This window comes from Cydia pomonella, chromosome 9 (genome assembly GCF_033807575.1).
Source record: "Cydia pomonella isolate Wapato2018A chromosome 9, ilCydPomo1, whole genome shotgun sequence".
Taxonomy (NCBI): Eukaryota; Metazoa; Arthropoda; class Insecta; order Lepidoptera; family Tortricidae; genus Cydia; species Cydia pomonella.
Window position 1 is genome coordinate 16,960,695 of NC_084711.1, and position 16,052 is coordinate 16,976,746.

Below are 16,052 nucleotides of genomic sequence, written 5' to 3' on the forward strand. Positions count from 1 at the left end.
CTGACAGCTTGAAAATTTATTAATTTACTTGCAAACTTTACTAACTAACGTGCCTGCAAAATGCGCAAATATATTTTCGCACCCACGAGAAAGTTTCCTGAAATGGCTACATGTTTATCAAATGTCTCATCAACATGCTTCATAATTATGTGACCAGCCGGAGCGGACCTCTAATTAAGCGGGTCGATACTAATTTTATTCAACGATAGCCCGGAATTCAGCGTTTTGCTCTCTTTAATCTCGTTATTATTGTTAGACCAGGCTTGTGTTCTTAAAGCCAGCTCTGACTCGACCCGTTGAAAACGGGATTAAAATTATTAATTTATGTAGGTAAATACATTTGGGTGCTGTTATTTTGTAGTTTGAGTAAGAGGGCTTGATTTGTTTAGTTATTTTTTCATCAATACACTAAAATACTTGGTTTATGCTAACTTACGTATAAGTAATAAGTAGGTAAAATATGGGAAACTACTTATTCGGATCTTACCGTTAAAGTTAGGTTAAGATAACTTCAACTGCTGTCAAATATAACGTCGATAGCTACTCGTAGTAATCAATCTTATCAATCGCAATCAAATCATAATAATATATAGCTCGTGGTTTGTCATTTCGTAAAATGTACAATTTCTTATTTTAACAGTAGATGATTTCCGAGATAAAAACTATGTATGTTGAACTAAATCTCAATCTGATCCGCTAGTTGTTTATGCGTAGGTAGTAGAAGAAATCTCTAACGAATTAAACACAGATATTTATATTGGTAGGATTTATAGAAAACCAAGACGTAGTTGTAGCTAATGAAATGAGCATTTTTTTTATGGTAGAGGAGGCAAACGAGCAGACGGATCACCTGATGGTAAGCGATTACCGCCGCCCATGGACACCTGCAACACCAGAGGGGTTGGGGTTGTAATTTTCAACTAAATCAAATAAGTATGTAGACTTAAACTAAATCTAAATCGGTTCAGCGGTTATTGGTTTCCCGTACAAACTTCCATCTCCCTTTTCACACCCTTAAGGGATAATTTTTGTGATAAAAACTATGCTTTGTTCTTCCCTGAGACTGAAACTATCTTTATACAAAATGTTCACTAAATTGGTTCAGCGGTTTAAGCGTGAAAATTAAACATATATAATACTTACATAGCTATTAATATTTGCATGCCTTCTTAAGGCAAAATAGGTGAACCAAATTGTACCTGCCTATTGACCATCTTACTGTACACTATTTTATGCAAATAAATTACTTCCTATAAATTATAAAAAAAAAAAATACTTCTTCATGTTTTTAGTTCGGGATGTCATTAACATGATACCATAAATGAATTCGGTATCCCCGATTTACACGAACACGATACCAAACTTTGCCTAATAGCTTAAATGATATTGGATATCAAGATAAAGTGGAGACCCACCCCCCTCCCTAAAAAAAATCCTCAAAAATCTTGGTGGCTGCACTCCATTCTTGGGTTCTAAGGACTAATCCCGCCAAAGAAAATCTTTGGTTAACGAGACGCCGTATTTGGCATTTTTATGTAGTGTAGACATACGAATGATTTTATATGTCAAAGGCAAGGATTTTGTTCCACCGGGCCCTAGATAGTTATTTAAAGTTAACACAATAAAAGGAAGTTATATAGGTACGAGTACAACTACTTTATTTGACATAGGTACACTTACTTCTTTAACGGTTGTGTACATAGCAACTACCCAAATGTGTGTCCTGTAATTTCCTTTGTAAAATACTGATAGTACTTAATTTTTCATAGTTTTGCAACTGCTTTCCGTGTAGTAATAGTACATTGTTAACCAAGGGATAAAAGGCAGTTATTTCTGTTGAGGTAGTTTGGCGCTTGAAGGCAGTTAGAGCGCCAATAGTCTGAGACTGAAATGGTGCCTTTCATCAGAGTTAAATACTCTACATTTCATTTAGAATACGAGTCAAGTAAATACATGTGCACTAAAAAGACACGGCTAAGTATATACTTCACTAGTATTTCTTGAGGGTACTTACATTACAACTAACATTTCGATTATCAGAATGGAATTTGTACAAAAATCCATTTAAAACCGTAATTATAATTGCTTATCGTAAAAAAAAGGAAAAAACGTACTTAGAAAGTACAGTGCTCTATAGCAGAAACTTAGCATTTTCTGCACACTTTTTAGGACAACAACGACCCACTTTCAGAGCATGAGAAATGAAAAGATATTTTTGTTGTATGTAATATTTTTATGGATCCGACCATTTAGAATGAAATGGTACCGGTATGGCTTTAAAAATACAAATAGTACCTAAATCGCCTCAATGTTTCGTTTAATGATGTTCTTGCCTCGGAGAGACCATTACTCCGCTCATTCTGCCTTCTCAGTCCGCAAAAACAAACAATTTAAACTGAGATAATCCCATTGAAGCCCAGGTACGTCTTCAGCCTTAACTACTCCTATATTTCCGAAGCATGCCAGGAACATTATTTAAATATAACTCCTTGTAATCTTAGATGCTGCATTGCGATGATATTGAACAGTTTAGTATAACTCCGTCTAATTAAAGCAAGAAATATTACTTTGCTAATCCGCGAGATAATAACGTGTTAGTCAATCAGTGCTAACCCGTTATACTTACTTGCGTATTTTTACATGCAATTACTCCGTCTAAGTAAGTGAGAGCTTATTTATATATGGTAACAAAAATCCCTTTAAGTCTCAAAAACGGTGACTTTGTTGTAATATTAATAATCTTAGTTGTCCAAAAATGATATGCTTGAAGTCATAAGGTTTCAGACATCTGGGTCATACACATTTTACAGGAATCGAACGCACATTTTAACGCGGTACTTTTACAGGCGGGATACATTTCTTCAATACTCGAGACTCAAATAAGAAGAACGGGATATCTATGTACCAGAGTCGTTAACTTTCATTGTATTGGCCACAGAAGTTATTTTCTATCCACGTGTCAATGCGTTCGACCCATCTCTATATTACAGTTATTTAAATTATATAACCTTACAAAACTAAAATAAAGTATGGTACCTACCTACATAATATTATAAAGGGATACAAAACCGTAACAAAAGTCAATAAAAACTGAAACTCATTAGAAGAAAACCGCCCGTAAACTCCAGTAAAGGCTACTCAGATCGCAGTTGTCAGTCTAGGGAATTTAAATCCCAGCGCATGAATTTTGCAGTGCATCGTTAAATGCGACGAGTGAACGATGTAATGATGCTGCACCTAGCGTACCCGGTGTCGTAGTAGCGCTAGTTTGTTTTCGCGTGTTTGCGAAAGGGGAAACCTGCAATGTGTTCGCTGTGCTAGGCGCGCCAGTAGTGCAGCCATGCGAGGACGGCCGGGATTGCCGCGATGACGTCCAATTTACACGCGCCCAACACCTCCGACCAATCTCGTTCGTACATATGGTACTCCTAGGCAAGTAGGCACTTTAGCCTCGATCGAGGCTATATGCGGATCAGTGTAACCTGGCGAAGTTTATTCTGAAGACGTGAGCGCGAGAATATTTGATCAAGACACGAAGATTTACAGTTGTTTAGGTATGCTACTAAAATAGATTAATACTAAACTAGGGCAAATGTACAGAAGGGTATTTCTAAAATAGTAAAATATGTCGGGAAACGTACAAAGGAGGAAGGTAATTTGTTTCGTTTAATTTTTACTTTTTTATTTATATCATTTACTTCAAGGAGTAGGGTAAGCGGGCCCAACGCGGAAGCCTAACATTAGCCGTCCATAAATTTACGATTTGATTGTATTGGATGTAAATTGAAAATTAAATTAAGACTTCTCGTTAACTAAATTATTGAAAAGCGTCTACAACTATAATTATGTATTTTTATTATTATTATTACAAACTTAAGACATTTTTATACGAGTAAAGTAGCTTGAACTTTAATTGCCCAACGTATAGACATATTACGTTTCATTATTTCACAATAGTTTCTTTTTACATAACCATATACCATAATTACCCATAAATATAATGATCGTTTCGCTAAACACGACTAACGACCCGATTCAAACTTTAATACACGTTAAATATTATAGATCGTGACGTTTTCGTTCGAAGAAACGTCACTTTTGACACTAACATATCCGATGCATATAATATCTAGACCTAATATTTGACTTTAGAGGGAAGTACCTGTTCGTCCATACAAAAAGAGAAAATGTTTTCCACTTCTAAATATTTTCCATTCTCCATGATTTTTTTGGATGTTATTGACACAATGAGAAACTAGGTTTATAGGTTTTCCTTTCTTTTTTTTTTTCAAAATGTTTAATACAAAAACTATTAAAGCGAAACCGATAAACCTAGAATATATTATGCTGAAGCGATCGACATCAAAATCAAAGTGTTTTGTTAAGATTTAGTTAGTGGAAACCGTTTTCTCTCGAAATGAAATTAGAAAAAGAACCGTTATTTCGTTAGGATCGCAAAGCTATTCTTCCCTCTAAAAGTTTGAATCGGCCGCTAGATTAAGTTATGTGGCAAATGCTACTGTCAATATGATAAGTCTCTTGTACGCAACAATCGTCAATCGGCTTAGCCTGGAAATGGTGCGATATTAGATAAGCCAGCACCTGCTCTGGGTTATGTTTACTACAGTATTACACTTAGGCATACATAAAAACGTCCCGATGTTTTCTATGTTGGATTCCATCAATATTTATTACACTATTCTTGAGATTTAGAATAGAATAGAATAAGATTTAGAAAATCATTTATTCACACGAAACACATCAAATCAAATAACACATATAGCAAATACAGGACAAAGATAAACAAAACAGTAGAAACAGAGATGTGAAGCCGTAATGGTCTCCACTCAGCAATGAAGCTGACACGACTAGCGTGGTCAACGGCGCTGGTTTTATGTGGAGTTTAAGTATGTGGAGATTTCTAAGAAACTAAAATTTCTACCGCTTCAAAAACCTTGATAACAAACTATATAATTATATTGGTCCAAATTAAACATGGGTACTTAAGATGCTTGATTGATATTTATAGTATAAAAATACAATGATAATTACAAACCAAATAGATGTGCTAAGAAAAAAACTAGCTAGTGCTGGTTATGCGTTAAGAAACCTATCCAAGATTTTGAATCCAACAGACCTGAGGGCTGTTTATTTTGCACATTTTGAGAGCATTCTAAGATATGGTCTGGAGGTATGGGGTAACAGTGTTCTAATAAATACCATCTTAATATTACAAAAGAAAGCTGTAAGATGTATTGATAAAGCTAAGCCCCTGGAACACTGTCGCCCACTTTTTGTTAAACATAAGATAATGACCGTCATTTCATTATACATCTTCTCAATTAGCATATTTATTTACAAAAACAAATCTAATTACCAGTGTAAATCCAATAACAGATTGCATGCCTTAAGAAATAACAATGATATTATTTTACCAAAATCAAATAATTATATTCATTTTAAAAGAAGTATTGAGTACAATGGAATCAAAATTTTTAATTTTTTAAGTAATGACATAAAAGAGTGCACTAATTTAAATGAATTCACAAAAAGGCTAAAATGTTATTTAATAAACAGACCTTATTACTCCTTGCAGGAATATTTCCAGAAACTGTATGAATAGTAATAATATTTTATTTAAATTTGTATAATACTCGTAATAATTTTCTTAGCTTCAGAATTACCGAACTATTAGCTATAGAAATTTAATGTCATCGTAAACTTAGGCTAAATGTATTACCTAGTGTAAGTTTTGCATGTCAAGTGTGGCAGAACATGCATTCATGTAACCTATCTACTGACATGACAAATTGTAATATCTGTGTAATGTTCTAGCAAAATAAATGATTCTGATTCTGATTCTGATTCTGATTCTTTAAATTGGTAATAGTAGATCGTAAAATAAGACTTAAGAAAAAAATCTCATCAATACCTAACCACTTCTCAATGTATGTTTTATTTAATTATTTATGCTTGGACCCTTAGATATTTTCCAATATTTAATCAATTCTGCTAACATAATGTTCATGAAATTATGTTTACCGGTATATAATTTGTAAACATTTAGAACGAACATAAAATTATCCCCGAGAAAATCTCTACAAATATGGAGATTAAAAGTTAACCCTTAAAATATAAATTTGTAGCATACAAAATGTAAATGACTTAAGGGCACAATACCATCAACAACCTTCCCTTCCCTCTTCTCGTCAGACATGGCAGTTATTAAACTTTTCAGTAAAGTTATAAGGGTAACACCCTACTACATTTTACCGTCAATGGATGGATCCCTAAATCTATTCGTACCAGGGATCCATTTTTTATATTCTATGAAAATATATTTTTTGTACTCGTCGACTGTAATGGTTGAATCAGGATTTGGTATACAAAACTATAATTGCGTATAAGTACTTTTCGTGTATGGGCTACGACTATAACATTCCTTTCGATACGCTGTAGTCAACTATAAAAAAAATACCTATCACGTGCCGCAGCGCTGTTATAGAAAAGACTAAACGGGTGCGGGGCGGTAGTCGCGAGTTAGGTCAACATTTTTGTTGAGATACTTACTAATTGACATGAATTATTTAGGTTTTATATTAAAATAAAGTATTATTTTAGATGATTCATAGAAAAAATATTGCATACAATAGTCATATAATCAAGCTTTTCAATCTCGTACCTTATTAAGGCAACTCAGCAAGTTTCGTTGCCTAAACACGGTAGTCGACTGAAAAGCTCTCTATTATATCACGATTGTATAAAATACATTTTTTTTTAGAATATCATGAGTTAGTTTAAGAAAGCGACTTCACCTACAAACTTTATTCACTGTGCACTTTCCTGTCGTATGTCACACAGCAAGAGCCGCATTGAAGTAAGTAAAGTTTCTCCACAGTTACATTACGTGGTAGCCAAACTAATCCGCTTACGTTCAGGAGTGTTCTTTCCCTCACTTCCCAAGTGTTGACGACTCACACTCAACACTCAGGAGAACATGTTGACATTATGTTGAATTTTATAACCATGCAAGTAAGATGCATAAAATATACATACTGTAGGAAAATATAGGGGTCTCGGCGCCTAGTATAGGTAATTTTATTCCATTCTGTGTGAAGACCCTTTATTCGTTGAGCCGACCCTCTGAGTCTCTTCAAAGACCTGTCAAAGAGACTCAGGAGACACCACGAAGTCCCGAAGGGCTGGCAGCTTCCTCGCTCAATTTCTTCACCTTCGCCAGTATCTTCGATGTCGCAAGGGCCTTTTTTAGATTTATATTTTAAGTTTATTTTTATGTTTAATACTCATATTTTTGTAATGTTTAAATGAATAAAGTCATTTATTAAATTAAAGTACTTAAGAATATAAAACAAAATACATCAAATTAACACAACGTGGCTACCCCCAACTAAACCACAACACCACGGTTGGCATTTGTCATAGTTAATGTATTAGCTAGGATGTTGTGTGGAGGCGTGACGTGACGTTAGTCTGGCATGATATATCATGACATGAATAAATAATGGTGTGCCTTCGCATCGTATTAATTTTGTAGAACTTCCGTTTTACCAGGGCAGTTGGTGGTAAATAGGGAGTATTACTGCAATATTCTGCCGCCAGAGAGCAGCACTACGACAGATTCTTAACCATAGGATAATTTAAATATACTATCCCTTAAATAGTTTGAGAAGTTTTCATTATATCATTGATGCATCAAGGCGGTTTGTTTACAGAGGCCTACCACGAAACGCGAAAAACGAAATTTCATTATCTGCCTCTCTATCGCTTGAAATAAGGATAGAGAGGCAGATGACGAAACTGGCCCTTAAACCATAACTTTTGGTCAACCATATTGGATTAAGCATTTTTATTATTCTTCTGTATTACTTAACTTAAATTTAAAAATGACTGTAAGCTTTACTTAAATAATACAAAGAAAAAAAAAACAAGAAAACCGGTTTTTTACTTTCTAGCGGCAATTTTTATAAAACTGAAAAACCCTATGAAAATACGCAATTGGGTACTTGACATATGTTGAATATTATAACTAAATTTAGTTAAATGGATAGAAAATGAGCCATCCATTATAAAAAAGTGTTTTTTTATTGAGATTATAAAAAAAATACAAGGCTCCGAAGTCTCATAATTTTTTTTTTTGTATTTCAAAAATAGAAAAGAAAATGATACCATTCGATTCCTTACATTTTATTGAAAAATAAATTGTATGACATCTATACACATAAACGCAATATTTCAGGGTAAAAATGGCAATTTCCTTGATCTTCCATACATTTAGGACAAACTTATATGATGTGACGTCACATCACCTTATCATTTTGTTAGAGGCGTTTCAATCGTCGACTGCGAGCGTCAGACTGTAACTCTCATTTGTGACCTTTGTGTTGCTTAAATGCCATGAGTCCTATATAGACATTTGATCCTCAGGAAAATCAAGATCGTTTGACATTATTTCCAAAAAACAGTCAAGTAGCCAATTGTGGACAGTTATTTCAATTTAGTATCTTGCCCATTATTTTCAATAATAGCTCTCGCGGTGTGTGTCCGGAATTTTTTGTTGATTTTTGACCGAGTACTTGGTTTGTTTACTTGCTTGAGACTCAGGTGATACTGCCGCCCACGACAATCCATGACTGTCTATAATCTATTTATAGAAATTTACTCTAGTTTCTCTACTATAAATAAACTGCTATTATATTACATATTACTGTAGGAGGGAACATAATATATTAAAGTCAAAATGCCGTCCTGGCCACGATCGCAGACCGCCTGGACTGGCCCTATATCAGTCACTGTGTAAGTGTTCACGTATGCAATCAAGCAATTCACTAGCAAATTTTATGTAGTTTTATTTCATTTATAACTAATTTATATTTTATATTAATTGTAATGTCTATCTTAATTTTATTTGTTATTAAATTAATCGTAGAAATGTGTGGACCATTGTTGTCTGTGGATAAATAAATTATATGATATATATATAACCTTGTCTTTTGACCGCTGTCAGAGAATAAATATATTCTATTTCAAATATAAATATTTTATAAATCCGAGCCTTGAACTGTAATCTGGGCACCAAATACACGCGAATAGAGAATCATCCGTATTACGGCAGTCTCGTTTTTATAGCAGTAAATTTATTATGAAGTTTTCGTTCATAGGTAACAACTGCGTGTCACACAGTTCCATGAGAGTAATCGTACTTGGAGGCAGGGATGTCATTCCAATCGGACCGGTCCTAAGGCGATAGTGGATGACCGCTTCTCCATACCAATGTAGTCCCCATTTTCCTCCCTGAATTTGAAGTATATCAAGCACAGCTTTTCTGAATTATTATAAGAGTTAAGAGCAGGTAAAAAACATGGAATTTGTTTTCCGCTCCTAACTCTTTTAATACTATTCGCAACATCGAAAAAAGTCAAACGAAGGGTCTTAGCTATAGTCTATACAATATAGGTAAATTATGTAAAAACATTATCGATTTCGTCAATACCCAGAGAGGAAAATGAGGACTATTTAGGGAGAAATTGGAGAAGCGTCTTAAGCAAGTCCAAAAATTAAGCAAACCAAATAAGGTCTCAAATTACCTATGGTTATGAGAGATCTCGAGGTCTGTTTACACTGGATTGTATACTTGACTCGGCTTTGCTCGTTTCTTTAATGACACACACAGCAAGGATCTGTCAAAACTGCCAGCCGACAGGACCGCTAGCCTCGTGAAATATTCACACGCTCTGAGTGAACGGTTGAGTGGGTTGCAAGCCTTTCTACTTGTCAGTAAACATAACGTTGTGGATAAGGTGTCAAAATTAATCTTAAAAAAATGAGGGATTATATATCCCGAAGGAAGAAGTTAAAGCAAAAACAAATAAGAGTGTATTCTTTTGCACGTTTTACGCAATATCAATTTTTTTTTAAACCACGACGTTGGCAAACAAGCATACGGCCCGCCTGATGGTAAGCAGTCACCGTAGCCTATGGACGCCTGCAACACCAGAGGCATTACATGCGCTTTGCCGACCCTAAATTCCATCCAGATCAATTCCATATATGAACACAAACTGCATGTTAAGAAGTCCTTTCTACGGAGTAATTAAAGTTATTTGGTTTGTTAATGCTTTACAACGAGTAATAAACGAGTGCACTGTAACATTTTATGTAAATAGTATTTTTCATATATTATAGTTATTAACGAAGACCGGATGGAAGTTGGACAGTCCTTAAGAACCGTGAGATTGAAGACCTAGTGGCTGAACCTAACATCATGGGAGAAAGTAAAGCCCACAGACTCCGTTGGTTGGGCCACCTTGAGAGAATAGACGAAGATCGGAACGTAAAAAGAGCGTACCTGGGTCGCCTAGCAGGAGGACGTCCTATCGGACGCCCTAGGTATCGCTGGAGCGACATGGTGGAGGCGGATCTGCGCGAGCTTCGAGTCGACAATTGGCGAGAGGTCGCATAGGACCGAGAAAAGTGGCGCTGTCTTGTGTCGGAGGCCAAGTCTCATTTTGGGTCGCTGAGCCAACGGAGTAAGTAAGTAAGTAAGTAGAGTTCGATCGTTTTTAATAAAATAATAAATATCATACTACTATATTAATGAATGAATGAATGAATGAATGAATTTATTTTATTTCAGACTTTTTCAAATCCATATTTTTGTTAGTAGTTACACATGTATAAAAATGGTTAGTAAACAATGATGACTATCAATAAATTATGACTATCAATAACTTATCATATAATTATTAATGAAGCAATGACATATACATAATGTTATTCTTGATATGATGGACAATAGAAACAAACGGCTCTCAGAAAAATAGGTTACTTACCTTAAGATATAACTGCGACTCTCGCAGAATCAAAAGATTAGCAAAATATAAATTGGGTTATGTTAGAACTGTGACCCCGTGAATAGAATACCTAGCAAATAATTGTTAGGTTAGGTTAGAACAGTACCCCCGCGAATAAAATACCTAGCAAAAAGTTAGTAAAGTTAAAACTGTGACACTTGCAAATGCTAATTTATAGAAAATTTAATTTGGTTAATTAACGTCGAAGTAACTGAAGAGACATGTTTAATGGTTTTCGAGATACAAGAAAAATACTGAAAAAAGATACAATTTAGAGACAAATATTTTTTGGGTTCCTGTAGGTACGTCTTTTTAACTTGTACTCGTATGCTTACATATATATAGCTTAGGAAGAACGTCATAAGACAACATTTGCATATCCGGCTCGGAACTCAGACCCCCAAGACAAATGCTGCCAACGCCGCATATGAATACCGCAAGCTTTTTATTTTTGTAAAAGCCGGGAGGAAAATACTCTTTGATGCCACATATACACATACATATTTTGATGTTGTGTATACATATTTTGGCACTTTATCAGTATCGTTATTTTCAGACATGACTGTACAGTAATGGACGATTCGGATTTGACCTCTTTTTATTTCTTAAATTCCCCATAAAGGGCCGAAACCACCCTAGTAATTGTTTAAAAATTGTATACACACAATATTCTTAATTCTTAATGTGACTTAAAAATAGAAATTCATACCTTTTAATGTATTTTTATGCAACACAATATTCAGCAGTTAAAAGCGTTCCTTCCCATTAGCATTGAACTACCGCATATTGATGCCGCAGTTAATTTGAATTTTAAATGAGTCCTTAACAATTATGGATATCTAAATACACAATTTAATAGCTATGTTCAGTTTTCCATAGCATTTTTGATATGGCTGTCAACGTCTCAACTAACTTTCCAAATAACTGTGTTAGCGTATGTTACCTACATTTAAGTTCTTTCGTAGTAATTTCGACGACCGGTCTGGCCTAGTAGGTAGTGACTGCCTATGAAGTCGATAGTCCTGGGTTCGAATCCCAGTAAGGTATTTGTGTGATGAGCACAGGTATTTCTTCCTGAGTCATGGATGTTTTCTATGTATTTAAGTATTTAATTTTGTATCCACCCACCCAGTACCTTGAGTTTACCGTGGGACTTAGTCAATTTGTGTAAGAATGTCCCTATAATATTTATTTAATATCTATTTATTTTTTATACAAGTAAAAATCTGAGGTATTTTGAATTCCAGTTAGCAACACGGTGGCCGATTCTGAACTAACATTTTATTAAGGTTTCGACGGTTGTTTGATTGATCTTGACGATCGATCACGATCACGCTCATTGGTGTGCGCGAAATGCAAGCATCAGGCATCTCGCTCAAACTTACTGGTGTGAGATGCCTAATGTCATCATTAACAATTAGTCAAGTCCGAATCGAAAATATAAAATTAAATTATCGGCGATTCGAACTTTAACGCATCTTAAACTGGCCATACATATTAGGGTATGTCTGCGCATTATCTGTACAGGCAAAACTGCGCAGGCATACCCTAGTGTGTATGGCCAGCTTCAAAGTTCGAATTGCGAATCGGGCCGGCTGTTGTTACTACGCTACGAGTACGTGTCCGTTGCGAGCTACATCGCCTACGTCGTAGCGACAACGGCATCGTAGCGGTTTACCATGAAATATTTTATTCTTCAATCTATGATCGTTCACTATTATGGAAATATTTGTTGTGGAATGTTGCGCAAGATAGGTAAATCGAAACTGACACGCAAAGCACCTTTCCGAGTTAATGAAACGAATTTGATTATTTGGTTCTGGAACCACCGGCTTTGTTTTCACATAACGAGTACTCAGAAAAGTGAACATCACCCCGCGGCCTGACACATTTCTTTCTCGAGCACCAGCTTGGGTAATAATATAAACCAGATGTTCATCCATAACGATATCAGGTCTGGTAGAGAGTGAACACCGAATACCCCAATCACTACATGACTACAGCTTATAAAAAATACTCCAGCGTCGCGTCTATCTGTATGTTCGCGATAAACTCAAAAACTTGTAAACGGATTTTCATGCGGTTTTCATATATTTTCATATTTCAATAGACTGATTCTTGAGGAAGCTAAACCTTCCTGTGTATAATTTGTTAAGGTATACCCGTGCAAAGCCGGACGGGTCGCTAGTATTCAATATGTTGTACAGCTACCAAGCTGGTGAATACTTTCCATTAATTCCAACCCTGAATACATAGCTGTGTTTGGATTTGTTAGAAAAGTCTTGTAATAAACTTTGACCACGATTAGGTTTCAAGGTCTGATGATGAAGCCGGAAGATAGGCACTGGCATTCCATGATGGAATATCGTGTCATAGTCATATTTGTTTTAAGTTTTTACGTGCATTTATAAAAGCGTGTTTTTCTAGTGTTTTTTAGAACAATTGGTTGTTATTTTAAAGGAGCTAAGGTTTGTTTAGATCGTACTCGCTCAAGCAGGGATTTTAATACCAAACGAGCTTACTGACTCATTGTTTTAAGCAGTTCAAGTTAAAAGGAGGACATCTTAAATATTAATGGCTACATTCCACTTATGATTTAGCTTTGAGCTCGTGTCGATGAGTTTTATGGAAGCTAAACCGCTACAAAATATAATTTGATATTTTCGGTCACTTTTCTTTATAGAAAAACATCGTGAGAGAATAATCCCAATAAGGCCTAGATTCTCTTGTAAGTTGGAAGATCAATGACATTCGTTTTCAAAAAACTCGTTCCTTAATTAGGAGTTCTTGGGATCAGAATACCAAATGGACCCCAGGCTCCTTTGGTGAGCTATTGCAAGAAAGATCATTTTCTGCAATACCTGTGCCAATATTCGGATACAGAGTAGATAAGGCATTCCAGTGTACAGTCAGCATCAAATAGGCCTAAGTGGTCAAATACGAGCTACCATATAAATAAGGATTTGTACCGCGATATGTACTTACAGATTGTATTAGAAAGAGTAGAAACAAAATTTTGACGCATAAAGTTTTTGGCTTTTGTATGGAGGGTTTGGCCGAGGTGGACGACCTTTATTTTGTATGGGGCACCATACAAAATTTAATTTTCGCGCCAACTCACTATTTTTGTTACACCTTGTATACATACACTAGTAGACTGTTAATTCCCGACAGACGTTGTCCATTTTAATACAGCCTTACGTTAAAAGGATTCCCCAAGTTATTGTTCTATTATGTAAATTAAATTTCCTTTTTTAATCTCATTCACCCGTTGCGGTCGTGGTTCGGACGCTCAACAATAAACGAACTTAACTCGATTAAGTCTTTTGATAAATCATTGAATACAATAATGGATGACCGACGCTGGCTTAGGTCAAAGGTAGCACAAGCCAGAATTAAAATTTGTTCAGCATCTGCCATTTTGATTGGAGTTTATCATGACGAGGGATGTTAGTGTGGGGTGCTACCTGCGTAGACACACTGACACCGTCCCGTCCCACCTCCAAAGGACTAATGTAAAAGCAGCCGCAGCGGCGGAAAGCGCCGAAATTTTAAAATGTAATAAATATGAGAGCCTCGGTAGAGAGTACCATTTTGTACCATTTGGCGTTGAAACTCTAGGTCCATGGGGTCCCAGCGTGCACAAGTTTTTTTGCAGAAATGGCGAAACGTCTGGTTGACTTAACTGGTGACCGAAGACTGGTAGCTTCCTCGCACAACGTATACGTATAGGGATACAACGAGGCAATGCCGCCAGCATCCTTGGTACAATACCTCAAGGGCCTATTTTAGATATAAGCTAGTCATAGTAAGCCTCTGTATATATCCATTATGTATATTGTTATTGTAAATAAATATGTGTTACGTATAAATGATAAATCTTTAATTATTGTACTGCCCAACATTACTTACGTGCAACTGCATATGGCAACCTCTTAGTGATTTTTTCTTCATCTGAGAATGTTATTAATTTAAACACGGCATGAAACACCATGTCGGTACTTTTACTTAATTAAAATCGTAAAGTCTCACATAATTATCATATTAAAATGCTTAAAGAGTGTTCATTTCATCGTCTTTATGTTGATCCATAAAGTGATTACCTAGGCACTGAAAAACTCGTTTACACACCATATTGCTCCATATATCTTTTAGATCCGCTACCGTTAATGTATAAATTTTTCATCCTGTCCAACTAGTGGGTAGCTTAGATATTAATTTGTTGATGAACGTATCAACAGGCTGTCAAAAACGAGGGCACTTACCTTACCAATGTTTGACCATTCGTTATAAAGCAAATTGGTTACACTTTCGCTCCAAGTAAGTTTCAATTGCGACGTAACAAGGAAAATCGCCAGAAAATTAAATAAATAAATCTTTGAACTCATACCTAACAGAAATGAAAGCTGACGATAAAAAAAATAATAAAAGCAAAAATACTCACCCAAAATTATCGATGCGGCCACAAAGGCGCGGCCTTGGAATTTGAATGTAGCCAAGAGAAGGCGGCAAAGGGGCGCAACAGGCGGCAAAGGCTCGGGGACACTCACAGTTAATTTTTAGGCATTTTTTAGGGTTTTTAACACAGGTTTATCTCACAGTTTGGGCAGTTTACCGGTTTTCCAGTAAGTAGTTACCGTGAGCCGCGGAGAGGGTAGCGCGGCGTTCGCCCGCCGCTGTCGCGTGCTTGACTCTGGGCCTCTCACCCCTCCCGCGCCCCTGGCGCCCCTTGCTCTCTTCACCCCCGCGCTCGAAGCCTCCTTTACTATGAAATTCGCACCCTTGTGACATTTCAAACCTTTGTTCGCGTAAGAGGTATTTGCACAGACAATTACTTTTAACAAACGTCGGTGGGTTCACCTGTAACAGAACTTGCCGGGTGTCATAATTTTGGTTAGTCACTGACGTCTCATAACATTAGAAATTTGTTCTTTCAACGTTTATCCTATTCGGTAGCAGCATAATGTAACAAAGCTTTTCTTGTATAATTAAAATTCCTTTTTCTTGTCGGTAGAATTATACCTACTATACACTAATATCTACCTATTTTTATAAGCAATAACAGGTTGGCATAAAGTAATGAAGAGTTTTATTTTCGAAAACATAAAAAGAAGGACAATGTGTTGTGACAAGTGTTGTGTTCCTGCCGGTGAGTCAGGTTGCCAGAGCTCAACCAGAGTG

The 16,052-nt window shown here is 35.9% G+C and overlaps 1 protein-coding gene across 2 annotated transcripts in view; it reads right to left on the reverse strand.

Moving 5' to 3' along the window:
- Positions 1-15,622, reverse strand: part of LOC133521522 (slit homolog 2 protein) — a 144,494-nt gene extending 128,872 nt beyond the window's left edge. For both annotated transcript variants that reach the window (XM_061856525.1, XM_061856526.1), the window contains exon 1: positions 15,316-15,622. The gene's annotated coding sequence lies outside the window, so the exon portion shown is untranslated. The remainder of the gene's footprint in view (positions 1-15,315) is intronic.
- Between the last annotated feature and the right edge of the window lie 430 nt (positions 15,623-16,052).